The sequence below is a fragment of the Dermacentor silvarum genome, chromosome 5 (assembly GCF_013339745.2).
Source record: "Dermacentor silvarum isolate Dsil-2018 chromosome 5, BIME_Dsil_1.4, whole genome shotgun sequence".
In the NCBI taxonomy this organism is placed as follows: Eukaryota; Metazoa; Arthropoda; class Arachnida; order Ixodida; family Ixodidae; genus Dermacentor; species Dermacentor silvarum.
The window spans coordinates 45,433,002-45,439,008 of record NC_051158.1 but is presented as its reverse complement, the minus strand read 5'-3'; the positions used below and the strand labels follow the sequence as shown (position 1 = coordinate 45,439,008).

Genomic DNA, 6,007 nt, shown 5'->3' with positions numbered 1-6,007 from the left:
AATTAATTGGGGCCGTAACACTGACTACACCTTCGTAGAGGTTGTAGTATTAGCCAAGAAATTCTCTTCTATGCCACATCAGAGCTGCTCATGTAATCCTAGTGCCACTTACTACAGAGTGGGATATACCTGATAGGTGTGGAGAACAAACGCTTCAAGGAGTCAAATACAAAGGTGTCTATAACATCAGCTAAGTAACAAGCTACCATTTACCGCTATCGTGGAGCCATCTTGAAAATGACTTAACTGGTCGCTCCAAACAGCGGCAAGATTCATAAGCAGTTCTATGATGTTGTCTATTTACACACCGACTAAATCCGTGCGCTAATAAGCGTCCAGTACAATTACACAGCGGCTGCTTGCTTTTACAGCGAGAGCTATTAGGCGTTCATCCAGGTGATTCCGTGTCGTATCGACTGGGTGGTCGTGACCAGTGTCACGATACCAAAGTTCCCGCTCAAGCGAACAGCGCGCAGACAGCCCGAACACACTTGATCAAGCACGGCGTCACGAAAAACGGTGCGGCAACCTACAAGCTTGTTAGAAATGTGTCCTGCAGAATGTAATATCCCTCGCCATCTTAAGTAACGTCGCTAAAGTGCTCTAATTGCGGGAAGGGAACATGATCTTCCTTGTAATGTGCAGGTATGAAGCTGATGTTCATTGCGAGGCGTTTCCACAGCTGAACCCGGAAAGCATCCTGGCTTTCACGGTACAGCGCAGTTTTGATGAGACAACGGAAGTGACTTGCAAAGCAAGATGAACGAATTCGAAGTAACGAACAAAAATTCAGTGCCATTCCACTCTGTGGAGTTGGATGGCCAGCGAAGCTGTGCATGTGACGATTTTCCGTTGCTCCGGTGAAACGTTCCATGTTTGCGGGATCGGGGACACATGGACGGTTCGCATATCTTTTCGCCTCGCGATCCTGGCGAGCAGCACGCTTACGCTTGGCGTCCGCGACCTTGCTCTTCGTCGGTGGTCTCCTTCCGCCACCGGCACGCCCATTCCCTTTTCATTTCACGCCGGCGTTCTTGGCAGGCACGCTGTTATTCTTCAGACCACAAAACACGCGGCACTAATCGTTTCACAGTCAGAGCGGTACTGAGGAAACGAGACTACGTAGAGGACGACGTCAGGATACAGAAGTCCCTCAGGACGGTAGGCACTAGTTTGAATACGCGGGATGGCCTACATATGTATGGTGTGCACGTAGACATGGCCGACGCGGGTGAAAGTGAAATATCTGTTCTGATCAGCCTAATATCTGATACGGGTTGTATTTTAACCCAAGATAGTAAGCTTATTTTTGCAAGTTGGCGGAGTGCTTGAAGCCGGCTTCTTTTCCGCCACGGGTCGGCCCGGTATTGCACTATCTTCGGGATTTTTTGTCTATACGGGCGCCGATCCGCTGGAAACTAGCCATATACAGCTTGGCTTAAAAAAATCTACAGCACGCTGTGCGCTCCTCTGCTGCAACACTATCGGGCCCAATATGTTGCCACCCTCTGCGACTCTGCACCCGATGAAGGATCGGTTCGACATGGCGTTAACAGCGGGGAACGCTATGGCGTTATAAAAGGTGTTGATAAAGCTGATGTCCTGACTACACCTGTGAGCGAGAGAGAGAGAGAGAGAGAAAGACGTTCATTAAAAAAAATATGTATGTACATACATTGAAAGGCAACCCCAGTAGTTTTTCTGGCGAGGCGCACAGATTAGGCGTGTTGTTTCGCTCCTTATTAGTTGGAGCAGCAAGCTGTCATGTGTATCTTTGCGGTGTTCAGGGGTCCCTCTTCGAAGGATCCAGTCGTTTAGTGTGACGACTCAGCTCTGTGAAACGAAGTTAAAAGTTACGCATGATCGATAAATGAGACCATTCTTCTTCTAAAACACGGACACGCTGAAGTATCAGTCTCCGAATTTATTCGCATTTTCCGAATCCGTCCTGCGCACTAAAGCAACGCTTGCTTTTAGTCATGTGTGGCAAAGGCGCGCAGACAAGCGCTGCCTGCATCATCTCTCGACATTAGTCATATCGCCTTTGCTCGTGTTTCGTCTTGTAGTGCTCGTCAGAGTGGGTTCGAAGGCGCCGTGATATGGCCTCTGAGACAGAGAGCGCGCAGGAGCACGAGATCTCGGAGGGCGGCTACCGAGAGACGTCCCTCCGTGGCGGTTGAATGAGCGCGCTGCCATCGGGAGCGGTCCCTGCTGGTGCGGTGGGAAAAGCTCGAGCTCCTGGACAGGCGGGTTGGCCGGAATCGCCAGCTGCGGCTCAGGCTCGGTCGTTGGTTCCCCGCGCAGAGCAGCACTCCCTAAGCAAGACGATCAGGACGTACAGCACATATCAGAGCGCCAATACCTTTGCTCACAACTTCGCGCAGAGCGTATCGTTTGTAGAATCCGTAGATTCTATGCTGGCACTTTTTTCACTGGCCGGTTAGACGTTCCCGGTGGACGCGATTTTGTCGTGCTGGGTTCGAAACTATGGAAGCCAGGGTCATTTGACATACGCGCGCAATAGAACAATCTTAATAGAGACAGTTGTACACTTGTTTACACTTGTTTATGGAATACGAGAGTATCTAATAAACTGACGACAGCGCTTCGTAGTGACATGTAGTAAGACTTCAGCCAAAATATTGAGGAACGTTTTTTTTTAGGCCTTGAACGTTCTCGCCTAAGAGAAAAAGTATTAGAGTCATTAAACGTTGGTGATTGTTGCTACTAACACCTTCAAGGGGTCCTGAACCATGCCTCGCGCATGGTGAAAAAACATAGTCAGCGGAAAGCATAGGCTGCTGGGAACATATCTGCCAAGTTTTGCAGTCGTGCGCAGGCTCGTAAAGCTCGCAAGCGAAGCGCGCAGTCACCTTTCTCTCACTCTCTTTTTGAGAGAAGGCAGCTACTCACTCTTTTCTGGACCCTCTACTTCGCATTACAGCTGATTCTTATACGAGGCTGTTATTGGCCAATAGCTGACATCAATCAAGAACGGTGTTTTAATGAGTGCGCTGCTTCCGACTGTTACTGTGTATCTTTATTCACGAAGTTTATTAAACAGGCTGAAGTAAAAATCAGTTTACAAATTTCGATAATAATTACCTACTTCCGTAAGAAACGTACGATCCTCTGCCTACGCTCTGCGGCGGTCTCCAGCGTAGGAATTAAACTTTCACCACGCTGCTTCGCGGTGTTGATGAAGTCGCGGGTCTCGCTGATTTTGACTAGCTTTAACGCTGAATCAGCCTCGAACCACGCGAAAGTTACCTGATACCATACGCACGCTTGCCAGCATGCGCTCTTTCCTGGCCGCTCCTGATTTGGCAGTCTTCGCTTCGTATTGAGCTATTGACTGCGCTTTGAAAATGCTCAAGCTGCATGTGGCTACTACCCGTCGGTCAAACTGGTGCAGGACAAAGCCGCTCCGCACCACGCAGCACAATGAGACAGGAGCATATGAGCGCGAGCGCGCACTCTAGCCCTGTCGTGTACCAAGCAAACGCTGTATAGTTGCATACAGCAGCGGTCTGCTACGTAGCGTAGATAACCCTGTGGCCGCGGGGTGCCGCGACGAGTCCTCTGGCTGAGCGCACTGCGGCTCGTATAGGTCAATCGCGTTTGGCTTACGTTTCGCGCGTCGTAGGTGCCCAATCGGAAGTAAGGGGTGTGTGTGTGTGGGGGGGGGGGGGGGGGTTCTACGGGTACATGCAAAATCAAATTCGAACTGTGTGCCATGGTGACGTTCAGTAGGCGGAGAGTTATGGGCAAGTCCCACTCTACTGTCGCCTTCGCTGCGCAAGGTATTTTCAGCCTATTCTTCTCAATTAAAAAAAAAATCTCATCAAGTTCGGGGCAGTGGTTGCCGTGGTACACGATATGTCTTATCCCGTGTATTTAGATAGGAGCTCCCCAGCTAAAGATTCCTTTTAACACTAGCCACTAAGTCGTGGCCGCCGAAATAGTTATGTGTGCTCTAGTTGAACTGTGTCACCAAGATGATGTCATCGGCACTGCAGCTAACGTTAGCTTCTCCGATATTCCGTAAAGGATAAATGTTTGTCGATACGCTAGAACTGTTGTAGCCATGAGAGGTTGTGGATGTCAGTGACCTTCAAGAACTTGAGTAGCGCTTTAAAGAGTGCCTCGGCTCCATGACCGTTCCTTACGAAAACGGCCTGTCATCAAAGTTACTATCATGCATGCATTATCGCTCACCGTAGAAGATAGAGGGCGCCCAACGTGCTTCATACGCTTATCAAACAACAAGGGTTGTGCCCTAGCTGCGACTGTCCCGACCAGCAATAAACAGTCGCTACTGAAGGCGGCATACACTAAGACGCGAAACAATAAAGTTGTTTTGCGATAGGAGAGTCTGGCGAAAAGTGAAGTGACAGCTATAGAAGCAGAATGAATACTAGTGGAAGTGAACACACTGCATATGGACAGGTCTATAAACAATTGACAGTCCAGTGCCTTATCAAACTGACTTGTACAGTCTAAGGAGTGTCTATATAGCATCTAGGCAAACCACTTCGTGTGCTTATAGACGCCTTTTTTCATAATACGATATCTGCGAATTGACTATACGCAAACAGTTGGCAAATCTACGTTCTTTAATAGTGCCCCAGGGCATTCAAAACGCTTTGCTCTCCAAAACTCCATAAAGAGTCAACGAAAATTCGCAGGTCATAAGTCCAGAGGTGGTGTTAATGTTAATTAGTTATACTTCATTCTTACTTTCTATACTTAATTATTACTTAATATACTGATACGTAACGGCCATCACAGTGTGGCTGCACTGAGGAGGAGGAAGACGACGTGTTCCCGCTTGATAGAGCGTCGCCATTTTGGCCTCTGTTATCCTTCCCTGTAAATAAATTGTTAATAGCCTTGGCCATCAAATACACGTAACGTTAATTTGGTGGAGGCGGACAATCCCCGTACCCGTCATGGAGCTTCGTAGTGTTGGCAACGGCGCCACTGCCACTTCGGCACCTGCTGGCGGCACTTCATCTGCGCAAGTGTCTCCGCCTGCAGCCCCCACCTACGTCACCGTATCCTAATTAGTTATATCTTAATTAGTTATACAGTAGACTATCGTACACAAACCTAGGCCTTACATCGAGTGCGTTCGCGTGTGTGTAGTATTTGCGAGCATTGTATGCAAAGGACACCTCTGCTCTACGGCTGCTGCACGTCGTCCTCACCTGCCGTAGTCCAAACGATGAGCATTGCCAAGGCCACGAGGAGCGCCATCATTGCGACGGTTGCTGTCCAGATGACAGCTCTGTTCAGAAGCGGCCCTCTAAAAAGAAGCAACAGTAAGAGAAGGGGTTAAATGTACCCATTAGACAGGACAGCACACCCTGGCAAAACTAGCTTCGAAGTAGTGCTTCGGAGATGTCAAGTTTCGTAAAACCTTACAATAGCATAACGTGATCAAGAAACGTGACCCAAGTGCTCGGGCATTTGAACGTATTTCAAGCAAGCAAAAAGCCATAAGTGTCCATTTCTTAGCGTTGTTCGAGTCATTGTTTAAGTATGTCATATCTGGTAACACGATAGGCTGTGAAGGCCAACCCTGCAACTTCATGTGTATGGCGTCCACGGTGGTGGAGTGTAAAGCCAAAGCTTTTTGTTTTCGGCGGTGCCCTTCGCTTTCTATTACTAACTTCGTTTCTGTTGTTTCGGCTCGTTGTTGCATTATAGATAAGCTGACGCTCGTCAGCGAGTGATAGCGTGTCAACTAATCGTGGTTCTTGAGGCGCATGTTGTTTCTTGACCAGCATCGGGGCTTGCGGTATATTATTCACAGTAAGTTTTTGCTTTAAATGTTGAATAATGGCGCAAGAACACCAGAGCGCTGAGTGAAAGCGCTCTGTTATTTCTTCTGTCCCCTCTGGTGTCCTTGCGCTGTTAATCAAACTTTAAAGCATGTTTTACCAACAAGCCAAATCTTACACTCTAAGTAAGTCTTGCGCAGTTTCATGCAATATCGGTTCGA

General features: G+C 48.4%; 1 pseudogene; it reads left to right on the top strand.

Moving 5' to 3' along the window:
- The first annotated feature begins 1,218 nt into the window (after positions 1–1,218).
- On the top strand, positions 1,219–1,398 carry LOC119454661 (U2 spliceosomal RNA; annotated as a pseudogene).
- The last annotated feature ends 4,609 nt before the right edge of the window (positions 1,399–6,007 follow it).